Raw genomic sequence first — 25973 nt, 5'->3', positions numbered from 1 at the left:
TCACTTCAGTCTGGCTGCACTTTGGCATCATGTGGAACACTGCGGATGTCTTTGAGACAAAGGGACATATTCTGAAAAATGTAATTTAATTTAAGGATTATCAAAAGGAAGTTTTTTGGCTTTCTATGACTGGATTGAAAGTTTACTCCTTTTTCACAGAAATGGTTTCTTACATTTGTATTGTACTTTTTCCTTCTCGCTTTAATCTTATTTGATTCTCATTACATTCTACATTTAATTTAAAGTTATCTTACTATGTTTATAGTAAAAAACAATACTGTTATTTTGTGTTTTCTGACCACTGGAACCTGTAATTTATGTTTGGTTATTTTCCTAGTAGCCATGATGAATTATTTTTCACTGTGTGAACTACAGACAACATGGCATGATTATTTATCTCAATAATAATTATGAACATTGGAGTAAAATATTTCATTTAATCATTTCTGAATGTCTAGGAGGATTCTCCAAACTCTGGTTTTTATTTTATGCTCATCATCAGCCTATGGAAGTCAAATGTCTCATCAAGGAAGTCTTCTCTGACCCCCAGCAGAGTTAGGTGCTCTGCCTTTCTGCTCCCAGGACAACTCGCATACTATACTGACATTGTATTGTACATCACAGTCTTGCCTCTGTTGTAATTACCTTTATTTCTCAGTATCTAGCTCAATAAATGCTCGTTGAAAGAATGCATGCATAGATGAATATGCATATTGCGCTTTGGCTTCATTTAAAGGCTATTCCATGTGGTCACTACTCAGTTCCCACCCACTGAGTCTGAGGGTAAATTCAGCCACATGATTGGGAAATGCAAGAGTTACCCAAAGAATATCTTTATTAACTGCAATTAAAATTTAAAATTGTGTTTTTCAAACAACACTTATAGAAGAGAGGTCTAAGAATCAAAGAGAGTCAGTTATGGTTTATATATGGCCTCGGGATAACATAGAAGAGATATTAAAGAGTGGGATCAGGTCAACAAAGAAACTTTAGATGCTATTTTAAGCAAAGCTTTGAAAATATTTAAGGGAAAGTGTAGCATTGCCTGTGTAGAAAAAAGGGAATTGTAGACAAAATGAATGCCAAATGGAATCTAATTTCTGATAAGCAGGTAGTACTTAAGAAAAGAAACAAAACTTTATTTTTTATTTTGATAAAGCAATTGAAAAACACACTGTATCAACTCTTGAAATAGATTGTGTTCATTGGTCTAGGGAAAAAATTAACTAAGACATTTAAGGAGTACTTATTTTAGTATTTGTGTTCTTCCTTTTATCCTGAATTTAAAAATGAGGCTTGGGCTGTATGAGTGATCAGTCAGCATGGACTAGGAAAAGTTATTAAAAAAATTATAAATTGTGGCATCACATTTAGAATAGTTTCCTGATATTATTCTCTTATGAATTTAGAGACAATATGGAAAGATCCTTCTAGAGTTAATTTATACTTGTAATATTCCCAGGTACCATAGCCTCCCTGAGGGTTTGTGAAGATTAATGAGATGTTTATAAAATGTCTGAGATCTCTAGATGAAATGTGATATGTAGTTAGAGTATCATTATCATTTGGTGTGACAAACTAGTGAATAAAGTATCTCTCTTAGTTATTAACAGTGATGAGTTCAAATCTATTCAGATGTCTCTTTTCATTAGAAAGTTTTCCTGCCTTTTTTCTTATCATGTCAAATAGAAATCTTACTTTTGGCACTTAATTATTCACACTGAGGTAAAATTCCCCAAGACTCCAATTTTTTAAAGGTATATTCCTTGTTTGAGGATAAAAATTCTAATTTTTAAATCTGTAAACAAGGATAAATTTTTACATAGTTCTTTCACTTCAGTTTTCCACTTTAAGACATATAAACATGGGTGTAAGCTAGTGCCAGGTGCCTGGAAGGTATGTTGGTAAAAATCTCTACAAAGTCTGGCAGGAAATCAAAGAGATATTTATACAATTAGGAAGTAAAGAAAATCTTGCATAAAAGGCTATTTATTAATAGTTCTTTAAAATCACTTAGAAATTGTTTTTAATTTTCTAAATTAAATGTAGAATAAATGTATTCTGAGTCAATATTAGAACAAGAAAGTTTTATGCAATGTATTATCTCATTTTTTGCAGCACTTTGTAGATTACATGAAAAATTTTGATATTACTTTTCAAATAGGAAATTTTAAGAAGCTCTAATTATTATCTAAATCTTTAATGAAATGGAGAAACTGGTACACATGTGTATTCAGCTATAATTATTCTTTGTAATACATTCACTAGTTATATTAAACAAAGCTCCCAGGACAGTGGGTGCAGAGAAAAGTGCAAGGGCCCTGCACGGTAGTTCTCATCGCTCAACCCCATACTACCTTTTAAATACGCATGGTATTCTCTTACTGTAAATTCAGTTCAGAGTGTTTTAATCCACATTTTAGGTCACTTTAACTTAAAATTCCTATTTGTTTTTCTGTAATTCAAAGGCGTTTTCTTTTCCAACTGACTTCCTAGATTTACATTCCTACTCCACCCTGAGACAACAGTTTACCTAAGCTGTTCCATTTTATGTATAAAGTTTATGTCTAATAACTTGAAGAAATCACATCTATATTTGTGACTGTATTAGTGATTAAGGTGGAACTATTAAACAAGAGAAAATATGCAGTGGCATCTTCAAAAGAGAGTCAACATGAGAAAGAGTCGTCATAAAGAGAACGAAGTTTGACTTGAACTAAAAGGTCTTCAGTAGGAGGAGGCAGGAGAATCCTTAAAGCTAACAAAGCCCTCTAAATAATACTGGATTTCAGATTGGCTGACTGTCTCCTGTTCTGCATGAGAGCAAAGAGAGTGGTGTGATTATGGGCACCTTGCTCAGAGGTACGCTGTACCACTGAGCTGCATTGAGAAGGATAAAATCTCCATAAAAACCAACTGAAACTGCATAAGGAATGTATTTGGGGGATCCCATTAAGGAAAAAAAAAAACTAAGTCATCTGGGTAGGAGATGGGGCAAGAAGGACTGAGGTATGCAGAAATGATTTCCAAGAGGAAATGATTTAATATATTGTGGGCTTCGACTTCTGGGAATTTCTTTTCATAAATCAATAGTCAAGACATGAATAACTGTAAGGATGGGTAGGTGTTAAAATGTTATATAGAAAATATATAAAGTGAAAGGAATGACTTAGGGTTCTTGCAGAAAAATTAATGAGTATCGCTAAGTAACAATTTTGCTGGAATCCTCTACAGATCATATTGATGTCCTTAGGCCCAACACACCTGGAAACAAAGAAAAGGGCACTCTGAAGGAATTGAAAGGCTTTCTGAAATGGATTGCCTGAGCTCAGAGGCTAAAAAATAAGAACCAGAAGATAATACAGTTGTTGTAAAGAAACTCTTCTCCTGAGATAGGGAAGAAGGGGAAAAAAAGGAGGTAAAATAAATGAAAATTAGTATCTGAATTTTTATTACAAGTAGTGGGTTGAGAAACCATTGTACAAAATACTCCGTTTATCCTAAATTCACAGAGGGAAAATACTCTATATAAGTGAAATATTCAAATGATTCATGTTGTTTAAATATTTTGAATAAAAAGTTTTTCTAAAATATTTTTCAGTTTACCCTCATGTTAAAAAGAATATATTGAAGACTTTACTTGTTCTTAAAGAATATTAATTATTTTACTCTAAAGTAGAAATTCTCCCAAAGGCTACTGAGGTTAACAGGTCTGTTTACCCCTGCTTGGTTTTCCGAGTATTTGTACTTGGTTGATGTGGTCCTTATGTCTCTTCCCCGTGTACTAGTTGCCTTGCTCTCACTTCTTGGTATTGTCCACGAGCTTGAGTGTAGTGACTCCCTCCCTGCATTCTCCAATTTGTTGCTTTCTAACTTATTGTGGGCAGGAAAAAAAAAAAAAAACAGACAAGAAGGTTGGTGTCAACCATAACTAAAGTACAGTGAGTTTTGAGGAGTTATTTGGGAAACCGTACTAAGATTGTGTGAACTTAAGCTTGTGGCTCTTTTATGAACAAGAATGGCTGCTCAGGGGCTTTATTTTGGAGAGGAAGGTGGGAAGGGGCTCACTCAGAGGCTCTTGACTACATTCTGGATAGTAAACATTGTGATGTGATTTATTTCAATATATCAGCGACTCGTCTGAAATTGTCAGTGTCTTCATGATAGCAAATATAAACGGGAACTGTACAGTCTGTTCCAGAAACCAGTCCTGTGAAGCTAGGCTTCACAACTAAAATCTTATCTGTTATGTCATTTATGAATAAATGCTATCAGTAATTGCAGGAATATATCCTTTATATATGACAGGTTATGTGTCAAAGATGACTTCTCCTCATGGGAAGTGCAGTATACATGCATGGTCATAGTTATATTTATAGCAAAATCTTCACTTTGAATAATTCACTATTAAGCCAATAATTCTCCATTCAGTTGTTTCATAAGGTTTTGAGAGAAGCTGAGCAAAAAGTGTTTAAGTTTGTCACCATCTGTGACTTTTGTCCCAGAAAGACTCAAGAACAGTCCTCCATTAGTCATCCAATGGCCTTATCCAATGGCTTGACACAAACTAAAATTCAAGAAGAATAACATTCTTCCCAAGAAGAGATGAATTGGACTAGTATCAGGATGCTAAGGTGAAAAGAATTCATAAAAAAGTGTCATAAAATAGGAGGGACAATGATGTTCCATAGGGCAGGTGAAGTTGCAGTCCCATGAGAAGCTAGAACCTAACAGGTAGACAAGTTGGCATGGTGGATTAAGACGTTCCCTTTACTGCTCATGTTTATGTTCTAAGAATAACACACTTAAATAGTTTAGGAGTACCACCAGTCAATAAGTGCACTGTAATTATAGAAGTGAGAAAGCACATACACACACACACTCACACTAAGCTGAGACAAAAATAAAAGAACTGTTAGACTGTTTGAATGCTAGAATGGAGATTCCTGAACAATTGTTTCTGATGTTCTTAAAACCAATTCAGAGCAGGAATTTAATTCCTGGACTCATGAGGCATTTTTCCAAAGTTCTGTTTCTTATAATGCCCCTGTGTCTTTACACAAATTCCATTTCTTGAACCTCCATTGCATGCAACCCAAAGTGTCTACTTAAGAAGTTGTTATACTTTTCAAATCACTCCCACATCTGCAGTCTCCCAACAACCCTTTGAAGTAGGTTGGATCCCATGTCATGGTTATGGAAACTCAGAGAATGTTAGGGACCTTCCAGGGCCTTTTGGTTCTAACTTAATGTTTTTCAGGCATATAGATAAGCAACTGTCTAATCTGGTGTGTCGCTGACAAGGTCCTTTGCCCTCTCAGAAAAATTCAGCCCTATCATTTCTTCTCAAAGATGTTGCATGTTCCTAAGAAATAGCTTACATAGATATTCAATATAAAAAACTGGTACTCTTGGCTGTTTATGGAGCTTCTACTATTTGTCTTCTTTCCTGGTTTGCTATACTGATGTCATCTTTAGGGAATGATACCTACCCATGTCACTACTGACACTAAATAAAGGCACTAAATTTTAGGCTAATGGTACTCAATCTGTTCCCAAGTCACCAACGCTTTCCTGACATTCTGATCAGTTTGGAAGTAGCTTGCATCAGGGCCCCTAATGTCTATCAACTGACTCTTTTAAATTTTTCTTTATGCTCTCTTAGCATATTTCCTGCCCTAAAAAATTTAGAAATAGTATAGTTAAAATCACCACTATCCCCATTTGACCCCTTTCCTGTCCCTCCCCACACACAAATAAGCTTGCCCATTGACCCCAAAACAAACTTGTGACTTTCTTTCTTTTCCCTTAGTCCAGGACATGTGTTCTTGTTTCTAGTCTCCCTCTCTTATAAACACATGTGGGGGGGACTCAGGCTGCCAGACCTGCAGGCATTCCCAGACATGGCCAAATACATACGTTGACATCTACTACACTACTGATTAGTAATGGAGCATCTTTCTGTTATATCCACATAGCCTCTTTTGTAGATTACTGATGCTTTAAATAATTTACCTTTATTTCTAAATTAACAAAATATTATAAGTTAAGTATGTTGAGTACCCCGAGAACATTCAAAGTTAAAATACATTACTTATGAGAATGGTACTTTACTTCTGTGGTCTTCCTCCCAAACTTCAAAAACCGCAGTCTAACCACGAAAAAAAGAACAGACAAACCCATATCAAAGAACCATTTATAAAATACCTGATGAGTTCTCCTCAAAACTTTCAAGTTCATCAAAATCAAGGAAAGTCTGAGAAACTATCACAGTCAAAGGAACCTATGAAGACATGATGACTAAATGTAATATGGGATCCTGCAATAGAAGAACAATAGGCAAAAACTAAGGAAATACTATTAAAGTGTAGACCTCACTTAATAACAATGTATCAATATTTGCTGCTTGTGACAAGTATACTTTGACAATGTAAGATGTTAACAATAAGGAAAACTGAGTGTGGCTTATGCAAGAACTCTGTATACTATCTATGCAACTTTTCTGTAAATCTAAAATTATTGTAAATATTTTATTAAATATAGATATGTCTGTATATACATATACATATTAACATTGTATTTATTTATATGTATAAATATAAGTAAATGTATATAATAATCTATTTTATATGTAAGATAAAATATTTTAAATATATCTTATAAGTAATATAACATCACCTATATATGCATATACATACAACATAAATCTTTTGTGTGTGTATTACATACTTTTAGGGATATATATTATTGCTTATTTGGACAGATTGTTTTTTAAATCCTAACTGACGGGACAAGTAATTATCTAAGGATAGCAATCAAATTATTTAGGAGTGATTAACAATAGGCAATGATTTAAAAAGTCAACAAAATTTTTAATACAATTTTTACTGAAACTAATGAGAGTAAGTCTACACATTCAAAATCTTGAGGACACATCCAAAATCTCCAGGATTGCTGCCGGAAGCTGAGCAGCTTCTCGTGGCTGGAAAAGTGATGCCTAGATAATGATCATACAAAAATGTCTGAGACGAAAGTAACAATTACTTCTGGGAGTAAAATGTTTTAAAAGGAAATCAGTGTTCATTCTTTAAGAGGTCATATGAAGCATTTGAAAGGAATCTTTCCATGTTGGTAACTATTAAATTTCAGATCATTTCTCATGAAGTCTTCTGTTAGGCACGATCTCTAGCCCTCATTTATCTTCCCTTTTACTCTATTGATTCCCAAACTGATGGATGATTGAAGATTCTGAAGTATAGTTTCAGAACAGCAGGCCTATTTAAGTCGATTTGAGGAAGCTCCAGTGCAGCACTAATATGTAACCTTCTTTTCATTATGTTCATGTTTATTTGCTAAATAACTTGTCATAATGGATCATTTGACTGTCACTCGAGGACATATACCATCTTGTTTCATATTTCTGTTTTCAGAAACTCCAAGTAAGACAAGGATGTTTTTGTATCTTCTGTTCTACCTCATATATTCTGGACCAATGATGCTTCTAGAGTGCAACTGTAAACCATAGCGGCAAATTGAGTTGCAAACACATTTTGCTTAAGGCACAAACCATAAATTAAAGTAATGATCACTTCAAGATGAAACTTTTTTCTGTGTCTTTTAAAATCAGAATGAAAATAGGTCAATGAAATTTAGGGTATTTTAGAATATGTGCAGTATTGTATTGTTTGCCAGTACCTAATTTACAATTACAGAGCTCCATGAATATTGAAATGATCCAGCTTCCCATTATAAATGTATGTGGCAGTTTGGTTGTTGATCAGTTTAGGAAGTTAATGCAAATGGAACTGTCTTCCTGTCAGCATTTGAAATCTATAATTCAGTCATGTTGTATATTCAGGGACAGGCCATTGACAGTCAATTAACAAGTTTGATTGGTATGTCAACTTATTCTTTTGAATTGTTAATAGTATGTTAATAACATTCATTTCTTTGTGCAGTCCCATTTGCAGCTTCACAGTTACAGCTATTTTTTATAATTCTGAGTAACCTAAAATCGTGCCTTAATAATAGATTATTAAACACCTGTCTAGTGTAGCTTAGGGAGGTTTTTCTAGACTGGGAGTTTGCAGTGGATCCCTTTGATATTCAAATCAACAAATGATAGCCTTTTTATTCAAAACGTAAATTCTTTTGATGGTTAGCTTGTTAAGAAATAGTCAGCTCTAGTCTGACCTGATCTGGTTTCCCGTGGAAAAGATCTGATGCCCTTTGAAGGTTCGTAAATGGAATGCCAATGACAATTTGTTGTTGACGTTCTGCCCCTCAGCCCTCAGATGCTGCTGGTTGATGCGCCGCTTTAGCTTCACCAAATAATCCTTGCAGGTAAATGATCTATGGATTGATCACATAGTTTCAAAGCGAAGAGGGCTCTTCTGTGGTCTGGATTTTTAGGCTTGGTGGAGTACTTAAAAAGATTCATCAAAGTTGACAGATGAATCTTAAGGCATAGAATGATGGGAGAAAGCAGAAATGTGGGAATATTTTTAAGTGACTAGCATATTACTTAGAGTTTTGAAAACCTTCACATGTCGATCAAATCTGTTCCGCATAGCAGATTTATTCCTACCTTGGTTTTTGTTATGGTTGTTTTGTCTATGTGCACAGGTTTGCTCTCACTTTTCTGGGGAAGTTGATGAGACATTAAACATATTATTCCCGAATGGTGCTTTGGAATAAGGTTGCGGGTTCATTTGCACAACCATGTTTTATTCATATAGTTCCTGTACACCAGAATATAAGAATCTGCCATTTCTCTAGCCTCAAAAAAATTGTCTTTACCAAGGAAGCAGTAAAATTTTATTCCTTTACCTCCTGTTCTTCACTTCTCTTGATGATGCTTTCTTTCCACAATCTACTATTTATGTTTAATTTTATCGGTAGAAGTTTTTTTATAATATGGTGAAAAAACTCCCACCAATGTAGTTTAGATATTTATTTAATAATTTTCTGTTGTATGCTTCAGTGAATTTGGAGGAGCAATTTGCATGTATTTGAATTAGATGGTACTTGAGAAATTACTACTCAAATATCCTTAATATACAGATAAGAAACCTGAGAGGTATAGTGAGACCACACAGCTGGTTGGCTCAGACCCATGTCCTGTTATTCCTAACTGCACACATCCTGCTTGCTGCCTTTAGAAACATGAAGAAGTTCAACTGAAGGATGATACAATTGTAATGTGCATTTCTCAATTGGGCATAGAAAGGTGAAGTCTTCTAGCTATAACATAAAAACCTTTATACTATAGTTTACAATTAAGAACTATATTTGGTACCAATTAAAAAATTATAAAGAGTTTCATTTTAATATCTAATTAAATTTCCTGTAAATCAAAGAAGATAAGAAGAAAAGGAAACTAACTACTGTCTTTGACAGTTTATTTGTTTACCTCTCTGCCCGTAGGCAGGACCACAGAACTTATGACCTATCTCAGTATTGGTGAAGGAGAGGAAAAGAAAGAAGCATGTGAGTAACAACTGATAACAGATTTTATTATGACACCTTAAATAACCTCCCACCAGTATTTTTCAAAGTGTGTTTCATGGATCACTGGATCCACAAGATGCTTGGCCACCAAAAAGCTTCCGTGTCTGGAGAGTCAGGGTTTATTTGACTTTAGCGAAGCTTCACATGTCATTATACCTGTTGGCAGAGTAGAGGCTCTGTAAAGTCTTGTAATAAACTTTTTTATCTTCATTTAACCCAGGATTTCCAAAAATAATTTTAACACAAAACCTTTGTCTATTTGTTTATGTGTATGTTTCTTTTAAAACGATTGAACATCTTTCATGGAAATTTGGGGAATGCCTGAACACCTTGGGCAAAGTATCTGATTTCGTTGTAGTCAAATTTCCCCTTCTATAAATGTTATAATACTACCAATTGGCTCGAAAATTGCATGAACTACTATATGTAAAGTACTTAGAACAGTGTCAGTCACATTGTGTTATGTAAGAATTTGCTATTGGTTTTATTTATGTATGTATTTATTTATTTATTTTTCCTTTTTATTGAATGTTTTGGAGTGACGCTGGTTAACAAAATTAGACAGGCTTCAGGTGCACAGTTCTACAACACATCACCTGCGCACTGTATTGTGTGTTCACCACCCCAAGGCTCCACCCATCACCATTGGTCCCCTCCCTACCCTTTCCCACCTCCATGGTATTATTTAACAATAATATCATTTGTGCTGTAATTGAGAGAAACGAGTGCCATAGTTTTATTTGCTTTGGTTTACTAAATGTGCATGTGCAGTAAACTGTGTACAAGGCATTGGGTTGAATGTACAGATTTTCTGAGTCAATAGAATAAGGTAGAAGCAGACATGTAAGCTGATAAGTTACAAAGCCAAAAGGGTGGTTGTGGAGCACTGGCTGGGTAGATTGGAGCTGAAGTATAAAGGACCTTGTAGCCAGGCAAAAGAGTTTGAGTTTTATCCTGCAGATAACAAAGCAGGTAGAGAATGTTTTGCATTAGAATGAGATGGACAGCCTTGTTATTTAGAAAGAGAAACTTGATAGCTCAGGCTGGAAGACAGGAGAGAAGGGAGGCATGAAAACATGGTAAGGGTATGGACTGGGGCAATGGGATTGGAGAGGACATATGTGGTTTATAGAGACATTTCTGAGCTAGAATCAACAAGAGTCCATTGACCAAGTAGTTGGAGGAGAAGACATAGGAAAATGGAGAAATCAAGGGTAAGGCTGTGATGTCTAGTTTGGGATGTTGTGTAAATGATGATTTGATATAGTTTCCTACTTAAAGACACTGGGTGTTTCAAAAAGACACTTCCATGTATCCACAGCCTGCCATCCATTTTTTAACAATGAACTTCTTCTCAAGGTAGACTAATTGAACATATGTGTAGACTGCTTGGTACCACTCATAAAAACTACAGGTAACACGAATCAAAAGTGGCCAACTCACTAAGTGACATTTTGGAAGCATATGGGAATAAATATTTAAAAGTTAAATGTAAGATTACATATACGATGTTTAAAATCAGCGAAATTATTAGCACCAAAACTGCACGCTCACAAAGTTTTACACATAGCTCTGCTAAAACACTTCTCATATCATTATTGTAGTTATTACTTCAATACCTTCCTCCACTCTCCTCTTCTCTTTTCTCATTCTAAGTTTCTTGGATCCTGGATCTCGTCTGTCTTTTTATCTCCAGAGCCATACACAAATGATACATAGTGAGTATTTAATGACTAGTTTAGGTATATAATACTTGAAACACCATACTCTAATTTCATTTTAAAAATAGAACTTCAAAACATATTCAGCAATGTTAGGTATAAAATACCATATAAGAACTTTCTGATCATGTGTTTTGTACCTTCAATATCTTCAAATTATATTGGCCTGCAACATAAAATTGAACTGCCATGTTGCATGAATTCAGTGGGAGGAAAAAAGCCCAAACTCTTAGTTTGATGTTTATCAAATGGCAGTTTCTGTGATTTATATGGCACATTGTGGTGAGGACATTTTAAGTTATCTGTGTTAACAATAAGCCTCTCTTCTCTGCTGTGGACCTTCTTGTTGGTATGGCCTTTTGTTTGAAGACACAGAACTCTAGTCTTCTGGAGATGTTAAGTTGTCAGGTTATAGCTTATACAATTCTATCGGAAGCTGGTTGGCTGGTCTCCTATTGCCTCACACAGTGCTTGTAAGTAATTTAACCTACTTTTATGTGGTGCCAGTTTTCGCCACTCCCTAACACATCACACAAACTTAAGGGATAGCAGAAAAGACATTCTGAGCTCCAAATTCAGAAGTAATATGCTATTTTTAAAGTTGTTTTAAATGCTCAGATTGGAACAGCATATTCCTTTCTATTCTCTATTTAAGCAATGTCCTGCAAAGATACAAGAAGAGAAAAATAACTGATATAAAGACAATGGAAGGTTTTTTAAAGTTTCAATAATTATTCATCTCATCATAAAGAATTTTACCTAAAATAATTTATCCATGCCTTTGTTACCCTCAGAAATGTTGATTTATACCACGTATCTCTTTAAGTTTGTCTCAGGTTTCTTTTGGGGGGAGGAAAAAGGAAGTTATGCTTTGAAAAGGGAATGTAATCATGAAAAATTCTCTCATTCCCAAACTTGTTTTAATCTAAACACCCATTTTTTTTTCCCACTGTCGTTATTTTTCTTTAATCACAAGTCTTTCCTAATTCCCTGTAAAATGCCGGGCTTTCTCCAGGTTGTGGAATAAATATGTTTCATAAGAGGCTGCTTTCTGAAGGGACAAGTTCAGGGACAGTAGTCCCTGAAAGTACATGCACCATCCTGTTGTCCAGTAAAAGGTGTGCATTCCCAATTTGTTCAGCCATATAGACCACTTCTTCCTCAATTAATGACAAAATATTTCAAAGATCTGGAATTTTGTAATGTAATTCTAAAGTTTTTTCTATTCCTGTAAGCTCTCCATCTTTAATCATTGATAATTCTGATACTTTAGACATGTTTTTATTAGAGATATTAGAGCAAGGAAGAAAAACTATAATGCATAAAAGTTTAAATATTATTTGCCCTTTATACAATTATTATTGGCAATTATATTTATAGCTCTTGTGGACTGGGTAAAATTCTAATAATTTCATTGGTATGTGTATATTGTTTGTGTTGCAAGACTCTTGCCAATGAAAAATAAATCTGAGATAGGGTGTCACTTGTATACTAATAAACCTCGGGTACGCGTGGATTCCTAATGTGTATTTTTGTACATAAGAACCGTATCATGGACCAACTGACACGGTTATGGCTTTTGCAGTGCCTTTCATTGATTTTATACTGTCATCTACACCTTTTCCCATTCAAATCAGCAAAATGTGACTGTCAGACGGCTAATCTGGGCTTCAGGTTTCGCTCTGTGAATGTGCGATGGCAGAAGCAAAGGGGCGTACACAGCGATGAGACCTGGACACTCCGACGTGTTACCTGGCTTTTACTTCTGGTTTTGCTGTACGTTTTTTTTCTTTTTACTTTTATTATCGCTAGTTTCAAACTGGCACAGTGAAACTATTTGGAAGAATCAAAAACACTATTTCAAGTGGGCAAAGAGATAGAGTGAAGATGTAGAAATTGCAAGCATGTTACCTTTATCTTCGGTGTGGAACAACTGCAAACTAGAGAAATAGTACCAGGTCTGCGTTCACGCATCTCCCCTCCTCTCCCAATCGAAGCAGATCTACTGCACTCTTGACGTTCCTATTAATTACCTGGGGGTAAAGAGATTCATTTTCAGTAAGTAAAGAAATCCAGATTTATTTTGTGACTTGGTAGAAGTTACTTGGTGGCAAGAAAGTGAGTTCCAGTAATGAAAGCTGGCAGGCCAGGATTTGTGCTCCAGTCTGTTGGCGTATGAAATTGCAGCACATCATTCAAACAAAATCAATAATCCAACTTTTATGTCCTTTGCTAGGTGCAGTGAAAATTTTATTATTCTGCGATCATTTTATTCTTCCTGGATTAGGTCATGCGCTGTAGCAGGAAGAAGCAGCTCAAGTAGATAAAATATGCAAGATCAAAACTTGTGTGTTTACTCACATACCAAAATGATCATATAATATTCAAGGAAAGATGCTATAAAAATCAGACTCTTATTTCCCTAACTCATCCTTGTAATACCCTGAATGATAGTTAGAGGTTCAATTTACCTAAAGAAAGGAATTTTGCCCCTTGGTGTGGAGTGAGGCTGATAGCTGTGGAATTCCTTAATGGAGGCAAACAGAAGAGCAAGAGGTAGTTTGTTTCACCCTCAAATGGGTTCTGCATAAACAAGGAGAGAAAATCTCATCATATTCTTGCTCTTTCGATTTACCTTTTTCTGCCTCAGTCTTTTCTATGCAATGAGTGTTTTTTCTAGAAAAGACAGAGTGTTCTTAAGGAAGGTCTACACAGCCATAAGAGCCAGGTAATAAATTTACTTTAAAGCATCAACTCCTAAAGCATGTCTGCATAGTCAAGTATGGACCAGACCAAAATCCAGGCTGAAACATTTTCTCCTTGTTATCACCTCGTTAAGCTCCCTCGTCTGAGCCAGCCTCCTATAGTCACAGGTATGATGCCACTAATTAATAAGAAGGGGCTCATTACCAATTCTCATTAACATCAATTGACGTTTTAAAGCCAAATCCCTTGACTGAAAACGTACCCCCTTAATGTTCAAAACAGGTGAACAAATAAAATAATTTAAATGCCTGTATCATGGGGTAGTGCAAATGTGCTCTCCAAGGATGAACAAATTGCTTACTGCAGTCTGGCTTTAATCCCAATGCTCAGGAAAAAGCAGGCAGAGTTTTGAAGAAAAATACTGTCCAAAGGGAAAACACTGACGGGGGGACAGGTGGGATACGGTAACTGATACCACAACATACACATTATCATGTAAATATGTGTCATATTTATGGAGAGTAAGGACATATGGATGAACAAAATTAATTAAAGATTGTGCCTGACAATTAAGTGCTCGACAAATATCTGAATTAATGAATGAAGAAATAAATGTTCACCACTGTGTTTTAACCTTCTTATGACACTTACCTCTCAGACTCTTAGTATTTGCTTCAGAATGTCCTGGATCATATTCCTTAAACCTTCTTCTGTGGTTGTAAGTTTTTACAGATATCACTGTAAATTATTTTATTGTGGAAGGCTGTTAAGACATTTCAAGTGCCCAATTTCATGAAAAGTTAAAACGTGTTAGTTTGGTTGATTTGAAAATGCTCTTCTGCAGTTCATTGGAGTGATAAACCATGTGGAAATAAGTCTTCCTGGAAAACAAAAGCAACTCTTCCCTTGCATCAGATGAGGCCTTCTCTTCTTTGTAAACCCAAAGGTTAACCAATGTTTAAACTAAATTTCTGCTCTCCCTCATAATTCCCCTTTCTTACCCCAGTGTAAACAATGACCCAGATATATTTATAATATTAATGTTTGACTTGAAACTGTATGTAGATTGGAGGGGGTTTTCCCTACCTTTATAGAATCTTGATTTACATTGCAGATTCTTTTATTTATAAATTGTCCATTGTTTTCCCAAAGTGGCCAAATCGTTCATATTTAAATTACATTAATGATGTGTCCCATGGTTAACTTCCCTCTAAAAGTGTAATGACTTTGGTCTAAATTTCTCCTGAGTGTCTGGTTTCTTCTTGATCTTTCTACCTGTCAGTCAGTTATGGAATCATAGAACACTGTAGCTAGTAAAAGCCTTCCAAGCCATCTAGTCCCGTCCTCACATTTTACAGACAAGAAAGCTAAAGTCCAAGATGTGTAATTGCCTTTCTCAAACTCAGAAGCAAGGATAGAACCCTGGATCTCCTTATCCCCGTGTTAGCCCAGGTGTTAATAGCTGACTCAACCCAAGTCTGTAGAGGTCTGTAGCCTTATTCCATGCTATCTGATTTCAAAATTCCAAAGTTGTTTTAAATTTGTGATTAATCAGAGTAAAAGAAACCCTTGAGGAAATATTCTTCTCGATATATGGGAAGATCAGATATTTTACTTAAGATATGCCTGCCTTATAAGCCTTATAAACTTATAAGCGTTAAGTTTTCATCTTTTCACCTGCTTAAAAATTGAAAGACAGTGATAATGGATGCATAAATGCATCGTGGAATGAATAAATTGTGTGAGTTAGAGAAGAGAAAATGAATGTGTTCGTGAAAGAGCGAGCACATCAATCAGTGGCTGCATGGTGTTTGCACCAGTGTGTCCAGGGGACACCTCACCAATCAATCATTCAGGAAGCTCCCTCCAGCTTTCTGAAGGAGGAAAAGATTTCACACTAAAGTGCTGTAGAGAAAGCAGAGCTGTTAGCGAGGTCATTCCAGGGACTCTTCCAGTCTCCAGAGGAGAGGAAAAAGTGGGGAGGGGGCAAAATACCATAGAAAGCTAGAGTTTGGAATTTTTTTAAATTCTGATGGCATTATAAACCATTCTCATTTTATATTGATTCAAAACATTAATTAAACATAATTTTGTATATCTGAGCATAAAAATTGAGCTCTGTATATAGCTTCTGCCTTCAAAGAAACTTAAAAGCTACAAGGTGTTTACTCTTCAAAGCTTTCATTACTGTACTGAATTATAATCCAATACTGCTGTTTTTCTTGTGCATTAAACATACAAACATTCCCTAGAAATATTTCAGTTTTATGAATCATTCACTCAATAATTGTTATGTGCAAGGTACTACTTCAGCTACTGCCTTGGCCTAGCTTTTACGTTGGTAAGGCAAATAAAATTAGTTTATAAATAATCATGATGCAACATAGAAAGGAATTAAGTGACAGAATTGTTTTGGCAACATTGTTTATTCATAAGTTCCTAAGGGGTTAAAGAGCACCACAGAAATATGAAAAGGTTTGCACAAGGCAATCTCATTACTGGGAGATCTGGGCCTCTCCAAATGGCGTTGGTTCTCAGTAGTATTTGCCCCTGAAGGTGGTACACCATTTGTGTAGCTAATTAAAGCAAAAAACATAATGAAATATCGTAAAATATTACCTACTAGCAAAGAAAGGCAGCTACGGCCAATAAAGTGATTTTGTAAGCAAGAAGTAATTCTTGCCACACAGTTTTTGTCGGACTTCACTTACTGCTTATGGTCCTGCTTTCTATGCTAGCTTTTCAAGTCAGGACACTGGGAGAAATTCTCTGTAAAGATTACGCTGGGGAACACAGTTTTCATCGAGTTAGATCTGACAATTGTTTTTGACTAACTTTTGGCATCTGAATCCAAAAATGACCCCAGTTTTTCTCTATCAGGTCAAGTTTTTAAGATACAGGATACCCTCCCTTTGTCCCCAAAATCATACAAAATGTACATACAAAGGAAAACAAAGAAAAAATTACATGAATATACTGTTTATTTGGAGTTATTTTATTCACATAAAGGCTATATATTGTTACTGTAAGTCAAATTGTGTACAGGTAGTAAAGTTCTGCTGCCAAACATATATATTAAAGTTTTTTAATTTTAATTTTTAAACAACAGGCTAGGAAATGCCTAAATGAGGATACTTGAAACAGTCTCCTTCAGTTGGCAAAGCTTTAACAAATTGCTTCATGAGACCCAGTCTTATGTGCACAGATGGGAATATAATGTTCTTTCCGTCAACAAGTGGCTCATGTAGAATGTTTGGATCACCAGGTTTGAGGTCAGATCTTGGAGGCCAATTCAACTCCACCCAATGCTTCTCATGAGCTCTGCTGTCCCACATACACAGAAAATAGGGATACTTGGTGTATCCGCATTGCTGACCAAGAAGGAAGCAGACCATTTGCAGGTCAACACAGATTATCCAATTGTGTTTGTGATATTGCAACAGATCAATGACATTCTTTATGTCTTCATATTCTTCACAAAAACAAACTGAATGGCCAATTGGGACTGCACCAAATAAATTGCCATTGTGGAGGAGGACACACTTCAAGCTCCGCTTTGAACTGTCGATGAACAGTCGCCATTCACTTGTGTTCTAGATTAGAATTCCCAATTCTTCCATTAAATCATGTATGTTATGGCAATATACAAAGCCACCATCACTTTGAAAGTACTGCAGAAATGTACTTTCTCTTGATCAAAAGTAGAATGCCTTCACTCCTTTTTCAAGCAAGTTTTTCTCATGCAGTCTTGATGCTAGGAGTTCTGAAGCCTCTTTGGATAGTCCCTAATCTTGTGCCAAATCATTCAACTCATGCTGATCAAATCCCTTACAAACTGAGTCATCTTCAACTTCAGAATCTTCATCGTTGATGTCACTTAGTTCTTCACCCATACTCCTGTTTTTCGAAAGAGGGTAGTTCACTGAAAACTGGCACTGGGATTTCAGCTGAATGAGGCACTGGGCATATAGCTGATGGTAGACTGGGATATTCTATTTTACATTTATTTTTCTTGTTATATCCTGATATTTTCACTATACAAAAGTAGCAGTCACTTGAATAATCTCTGGGCTCTCGCCAAACCATAGGTATACCAAATGGCAATTTATCATGTGTTCCCTTCACCCACATCCGTAAACTCTCGACACACTGCTTGCACACCTTGTGAGGGACCCAAGACCTATCTTGATCACCAAGTTTTACTTTAAAATATACAAAATAGGCTTGCCTGACAAATGTGCTGATGTTTGTCCTTTGACTAGGAATGGTGAAACTACCACAGATATAACAAAACAAATCAGGGTTGTTTAGGCACTAATGATGAGAAATAGCAGAGGCAGACATGATCTAAAAGAAAGGAAATAAGTACGTATGTAAATAAAAAAATAAAATCTGCTAGCTCCTTATATACAGACAAGAACTCGGCCTACACTTCGGAATACAATTCACTATATAGAGCGGCACACAACCTCTCACCACACTGTCTCATGTGTAACTGAATAGCCTAGACAAGTATGAACCTGTTGCGGGTCTCCAAGGTCATCCCCCACCCCACCCCACTCGAGGGAGGATTGTTGTCAGCCAATAGGAGAGCACTAGTGCTTCCCTCGAACTAGGCTTGATCCAGCCTAGAGTGGTTGCTTAAGATAAGCTGTACAGAAAAAAAGTTGACGTGATAGAAGAAAATTAACTGCAGTTTTGAAATCAGCATGCCTGTTTAAGTCTAAAACAGCTGAAAAATCGAACTCAATGAGAATTATGTTAAAAATTGTTCCCCTGCTTAACCATTAAAGTGGAATTGTAAACAAAAACTCAAGCGGCCAAACAGTAACTAAGTGTATCTATTCCAAACCAAGAAAACCAGTACGTATTAGTTATTACATGCAATATGAAAACTATAGCATCTAAGATAGTATAAGGTGTTTAGAATAGATGCTGAAAGTGTCAACTTGGGACTTGAACAGATGGACTTTGAATGCAGCCTCTGCCATTTGTTAGCAGCATGACTGAAGATACCCCTTATCTATGTTAACAACACAACAAAAATGGTAGTACATGTGGTTACTGCTTTCTGTCTTTTCCTTTATTACTCAAAACAGAGAACAATAATATCTTTAAATGCCTGTGCTCTTATCATATTTTGTCTTATATTATAGTTTGCTATCTGCTCATCCATTGCCTGACTTGCTTGTAAACTATTTGGGGACAAAAATCTCTTGAATTCTGTTAGTGTTGAAACAGTACTACATATAGAGGCACTGAAAAATGACTGTTGATTTGAATTTCAAAGATGATAACAAAAAAGCCAACTGAATCTAAAGCCATGTGAACAATCCATAATTCCTTTCCAACCATCCCAGTGTGACTAGTATCAGTATGGATCAAGAATAGCATTCAACCCATAAGTACTTTTCTAATCTCATGAGTCTTCTACCACTAACAACAATAACAGCTATCATTTATTGATAGCCAGTTATAAGTCTAGTGTTTTCCATACTTAAACTCACATAGTTCTTATAATCACTCTTCATTGAAGATATATTAATCTCATTTTTAATGTAATAAAAATAAGACTTAGAAGGATGTTAATGAGGTTGTCCAAGGTCACAAGCTTGAAAATAGAAAAAACAAACAAACAAACAAAAAACATGGAAAGTTTATTTTAATTTAAAGTTTGTTTCCATTTGAAAATTAAACTGAGTCTGTGACATCATCAAAGATGCTTAATTTACAGGCAAGAAGAATGTCAAATGCCTTGCAATTGGATGTCTTTCCAATAAGACAGTCTTGCAGATATAGAAACTGATTTGTGGGTTATGTTGCATAAATTAACATGTGTGTTCTGTTTTCATAGGGCATAAGCCTATGATCTCATTACCTAAGTGATTGTTCTTACATATAGGCCTCACTTAATCCTGTCTGCATTGCTGCCTCCTGAGACTCAACGGTTTGGCTGAACTAAGTGACTGGATTGGTGAAGCATGGGGTGGTCTGTATGCTTCACTTTAAAACTGGTTTCTCTTTTCTATCCTAAAGGCTTGGACAGAAAGGGCCCAGAGGTCTGACAGGGGGGAAAACCTAAAATATTCCCCTCAGCCCAAACTAAATATAGTAGGCAAAAGGGCTTTAAACAGGTGTGACATGCCTGGCACACCTTCCTCCAAAGAGCCTTTTTTTCCCCCAATATGGGACATTGAAAAATTAATCCCTGCCTTTTGTCATCTAATGGTTATGCATCAAATGATGCCTTTTAAACCTGTTGCCAAATCTGTTGTCCCCAGAATACAGCAAGGATGCCAGCCTTTTAAACCAAGTATGCCATGGTCTGGGGATAGCCAGCTGACCTGGAGTCTGCAAGATCCTTCCCCATGTGGGAAGGCCACCGTCCCCTCCACACACCCACTCTTATTAGGAATTTATGGACCCAACGGTACGTAGGATGATGACCATGTTCAGCCTGAAGCAGCTAGAGGAGCACGAGATCTTTGACCATTGTCCTTTATAAGATTATAAAGGGTCTTAAGTCTGAGAAGGAGAAATTGTGATTTTTTATTGTTATAAAAAAATTATTAATTAATTATTTTTTAAAAAGAAGAATATAGGAAAGGGTGAAGCCAAAGAACTTGTATGCATGAACCATGGATATGAACTAAGGGGGTTGGGATTGCTGGGGGAAGAGGGGTACTGGGTAGAGGGGAGCAAAGGGGGAAAATTGAAACTATTGTAACAACACAATCAATAAAATATACAAAAAAAAAAAAAAAAAAAAACCACACACACACACAACAAAAACCTGGAATTTAACTCAGGTCTAACCCTAAAGGCCCATGTTTTTTCTTATTATTTGTATTATATTTGTAACATTATGGGTCAAAATTTTTCCTAATTGTGCTTCATTGGAGGTATGATGTCCAATAGTGAAATTCAGAGGTGTGTAAATCATTTATACTGCTATAAGTAGCATTTCATTTAAACCTCCCTAAGACTTTCTCAACCCTTCAACTAATTATCTCAGAATTCTCAGGTCTAGTGATACAATTTACATGAACCACTTATTCTCTATGCATGTATTTTGTCCACTATGAACTACAAATAGTGTTTATTAATAGAATGGAAAGAAGTATGCAAGAATTCAGGTCTTGAATAACTAAATGACTTCCTGATTATGTTATTTAATTAGAGCAACTATTCCCATTACTGATTATTTATCTAAACTGGTTAAATTATCCCAGCTTGCATACAGGTAGTGGTGGTCTACAAAAAAGAGCATCAAAATCCTTGTTGATTATCATTATAATACATATAAATGGCAGATACCTGAATATCAACACTTAAGGCTTTCTAACATATAATTACAATAAGGCAAATTCCTTCAAGAGATTCTATAGCCCATAATTAGAAAATTTGACTTTAAGGTACAGAAATTGACTAGAAATCACTTCAGATGTAGCTTGGTCTGGTAGTCACACAGTATCATCAGGTTCCATATCTCAGCTCTACTTCTGGGTTTGCTCCATCCTGATAGGACCTCCTTGCAGCTCCAGTCTCTCTCCCCTTTGCCATTACAGTTCCAAGCTTTATATCTCCATATACCAAGCACAAATGGAAATATGTGAATCTATATCTCATTTTTCACTGTAACAATATTGGATTACTTGCATTGATCCAGTTTAGATCTCATGCTCAATCCAACTCAAAGTGATAAGGCCATAGAAATGCAATGTGTCCTTGGCGAGGCCTGTTTTACCTGCCCATTCCTACATCTGGTTTAGGTCCGTGAGTGGAATCAATATTATTCAAATGACATAGTTTGGACATTCAGCATGCTATTAGAAGGGAAGAAAAAGAAAGTGTATACTAGGAAAGAAATTAATAAATAGCCACTGGTCTCCTCTTCTGACTGTAAATTTGGATTAGTTGTGTTCTAAACCTAACTAATTTCAAGCTATAGATGTGGAAACGTTTTAGCCAAGTTGTGAGCCCAATTGGATGTAGCAGAATTTGTTTGAGTGGAAGGAGTGACAAGGAATCCCTAGGAGTTAGGGTATGGCATGTGAGGCATGAGATACACCACTGCTGCTATCACCACCACCACTTCATCACTTCACCCTGTAAACAGACAGACAAACAAACAAACAAAGAACTTTCCCTGGCTAGGTAGCTCACTTGGTTAGAGTGTCATCCCTATATGCCAAGGTCATGGGTTCAATCTTCAGCCAGGGAACATATAAGAATTTACTAGTGGATGTATGGATGGGTGGAACAACAGAACGGATCTCTCTCTCTCTCTCTCTCTCTCTCTCTTGCACTCTCTTTCTCTCTCAATAACTAAAAAAAAATTTTTTAAACAGAGAAGCCTTACTATCATCCATACTCAGTTGGAACAGAAGTTTGCCATTAAATACAGCCTTTTAATTGGATGTACCAGGAATTTCTCATAGTCCCAATCTGGGATAAGCCAGAAGAGTGAGGCATGGTCACTTAGACTATGACTATCACCTAACCATTCCTTCATTTATTCACTCAATAATTTCTTTATCTTTTTATTTTATTTATTTTTATTGAATTTATTGGAGTGATAGTGTTTAATAAAATTATATAGGTTTCAAGTGTACAGTTCTACAATACATCATCTGTATAATGTATTGTGTGTTCACCTTCCAAAGTCCAATCTCTTTCCATCACCATTTATCCCCCCTTTAATCTTTTCTACCTCACCCATCCCCTTTCACTCTTGTAATCACCTTACAATCATCTCCATGTCTATGAGGCTTTTTTTCTTAATCCCTTCACCTTTTTTATCAGCTCCCCTCACCCCCTCCCCTCTGACAACTGTCAGTCTGTTTTCTGTAGCTATGAGTCTGTTTCTACTGTGTTGGTTTATTTTGTTCATTAGATTCCACATATAAGTGAAATCATATGATACTTGTCTTTCTCTGACTGGCTTATTCTACTTAGCACAATGTTCTACAGGTCTATCCATGTCATTGGAAAAGGTAAAAGTTCCTTCTCTTTTACAGTAATCAACCAGAATTACTCAATAGATTTTAAACACCTACTGTATACCAAGTACTCTCCTGAATATTAGAAGCACAGCAAAACATAGTGGGAGGTTACTGATAACAACAAATAGGCAAACAAATAAACAAGAGATCTTTAAAGAGTGTTCAATACTATGAAGAAAATAAAAGTGAATAAACTTGGAGTCAGGTAAGTGGAGCATTTATCCAAAGAGGTGATATTTGAGCTAAGACTTGATCGACAAGAAGCCAGCCATGCAAAGATCTCTAGGAGCACTAAAATTAGTGGAAACAGCAAGCACAAAGGCAAGAAGTATGAATAAATTTGTCATGTTAGAAAAGAGAGAGAGAAAAACAGTGGCTGGAGCATGGAGAGTAATGAGGAGAGATATGAGTACAGTCAGAGCAGACCTACAGCCAGACCTGTGTGTCAGTCCTCCGTGTCTGTCTACAAGCAGTTGGTGTTCAGCTGGGGGTAAACCTCAAGTTTTTACTGTCTTTATTGTCCAATTCTTCCCAAGTCACTAGAGTGTTAAAACAAACAAACCAAAACAAAAAAAAAATCCCTGATAAAGTCTTAATGGTTCATTCTGCACAGCATTAATGTCTTTACCTTTTATTGATTCTGTATAGAATATCTTTACTTTTTTATTTTTGAACTTGCACAAGCTTATAAAAGCCAAAAATTTTAACATTGTTTTTAACAACAAAAGAACTTATTTGTGCATACCATTTTATATCCCTCCAGTTTAATGAAATACCATGTACACTGTTTCATATCTGTACTCCTACCACCTCCTTCATTGTTTTTTGTGGTGGCGTGCTTTTTCACTGAGGAGTGTATGGTAACTTATTTCACCAGTTGTCTATTGATGGCCACCTAGGTTATTTACAGTTCTTTGCAATTGTAAGCATTTCTGTAGTTGAGCATTCTTCTGCAAATATCTTTACCTTCTTGTGCAACTATTGATGTTGGACAAATTTTCTATAATGAAATTGTCAAGTGAAAGTATGAGACTAAAGATAAATATTGCCTGACTGCCTATGAAAATGTTGTATCAGAAGTTCCCTTCATTCCTTACATATCTTAACTCCAGGTTCTAGGTCAAATCTTGGTGATTACAATAGCCTTCCAAGGTAGACAAGGTAGTCATTCCAATACCTACCTAGTCTTCTTCCTCCATAGATACTGAATCTCATGGTCATACACTGAGCCCTTTTATTTCACTAGTAACAGCAAGAACTCCATAATCCCATTGCAAACATCTAACTCTCTGATTACCATTGCCTACCTTGATAGTTCACTCCCTGTAGTACTCTTATTCCACTGGGACCTATAGTCATTTATTAATCCTACTATTTCTTAATGCTTCTTAGCCCCATCTTGTCCTCCCTTTTTAGCACCCCCACTACCTTCCTTCCTTTATTTCTCGAGTAGATTGAGTAGCCCATCATTATGATCACTCCAACCATGCATTTGCTTTCATCTTCCTTCCCTTTTCTGCCTCCCTCCATTCACTTGACAAAACCCTGACCCTGGTAAAATCCAGTTCACTGCCCACTCTTTACCTGCACCTGGGTACCTAAACATGGCTAAAGAAAAACCACAGTCGTGCTGACTCATCTACTTTAAATCTGTGACCTTTAATCCTGACTGAGCACTTTGTGCTAACCCAGCAATCTTACATTCTCTAATCCATTCACCCTCTGACACTCCTTGATGACTAGTTCACAATTTCTCCTCTCATCCAAGACCTCCAACAATTCCTCCTTTTTTGTTGTTGTTGTTGATGTTACATAAGTTAATCCATTTATCTTTTCATTTATTTTCAGAGAGAGGGGAAGGGAAGGAGAAAGTGCGGGAGAGAAACATCAATGTGTGGTTGCCTATTGTGCGCCCCAGCTTGAGACCTGGCCCACAACCCAGGCATGTGCCCTGACTAGAAATTGAACTGGTGGTGCTCAACTCACTGAGCCACACAGCCAGGGCCTAATCCATTTATTATATATTAGCAGTGTTTCAAATTGTGGATCTTCTATTGGTCTTTTGATTCCTTCAGCCTTCTGTTGACAGACTTAACGGTGAGGGCAGAAGTGGTGTTGTAGGTCCAGGTACCACCAACTACTCTTTTCATGTAGAAACCACTGAACCAGATCCCCACAGCTTTTCTCTTTGTCTTGGTTTGGCCACAGAAGAGCTAATCCCCTTGGCATGCTGGCTGGTTTCAATTTTCTTCACTACTCTCCTGAGGGAGGTGCCATACGGGTCCTGTATTTACTGACAATTCTGACCTTCTTGGTACATTTAGCCATCGCCCCAAGCTAGATTCCAACCAAGAGAGGAACAACAATTCCTCTTTTCTCTTGACTCTGATTATGACCTTAATTCACAGAGATAATAGAAGCAATCAGAGGAAAATCTCATCCACACTTAAAATTCTATCTTCATCTGCCTTCCTCCTGTTACTGCAGATGAACTGTCTGCGCACATGTCTAAGGCCAATTTTGAGGCAAGGGAACTTGAAGTCATAAACAGGAATAGTGACTATGGAGTAAATTAATCTGTGCCTATGGACGAGGCAAAGTAGAGAGGGCCAGATTTGTTGTTCGTCTTTTCTTATATGTTGACATTACAGGGAACAAACATTCTCTCTTGATTCATGTCATCATGGAAATAGGACACCACAAGTCATTTTGCCACCCCTCATTTTACAAGTTAAGATCTAAAAAAGTAAAATTACTTTTCCAAGGAGATATATATATAAAGTTTTAAATGGCCAATTAGAAGAAGGATGACAGGCAACATAAGGGTAGTTTCACACTTTTTTGTGTGGAACTTACCGAAAGTTGACAAAAGAACCAAAAAAAGTATGATCAATGCTATAGTTAGGAAAGGATCAAATGTGTTATCCAAATTCAGAATCTGCACAGAATTCCTCTTCTAGAGAGTAGTAATAAGGAGATGATATGTGAATAAAGTTGTTTAGAAAGCCCACTGTTATTTCCCCAATTTTGT

The 25973-nt window shown here is 36.2% G+C and overlaps 2 pseudogenes; both read right to left on the bottom strand.

The window, feature by feature from the left end:
- LOC150016236 (S-phase kinase-associated protein 1 pseudogene) overlaps positions 1-17830 on the bottom strand; it is a 61178-nt pseudogene extending 43348 nt beyond the window's left edge.
- A 7163-nt stretch (positions 17831-24993) lies between these two features.
- LOC150016235 (large ribosomal subunit protein eL43 pseudogene) lies at positions 24994-25270 on the bottom strand (annotated as a pseudogene).
- Positions 25271-25973: the final 703 nt, after the last annotated feature.

This window comes from Furipterus horrens, unplaced genomic scaffold (assembly GCF_987537825.1).
Source record: "Furipterus horrens unplaced genomic scaffold, mFurHor1.1.pri manual_scaffold_3, whole genome shotgun sequence".
Lineage (NCBI taxonomy): Eukaryota > Metazoa > Chordata > Mammalia > Chiroptera > Furipteridae > Furipterus > Furipterus horrens.
This window is presented reverse-complemented; position numbering and strand designations above follow the sequence as displayed.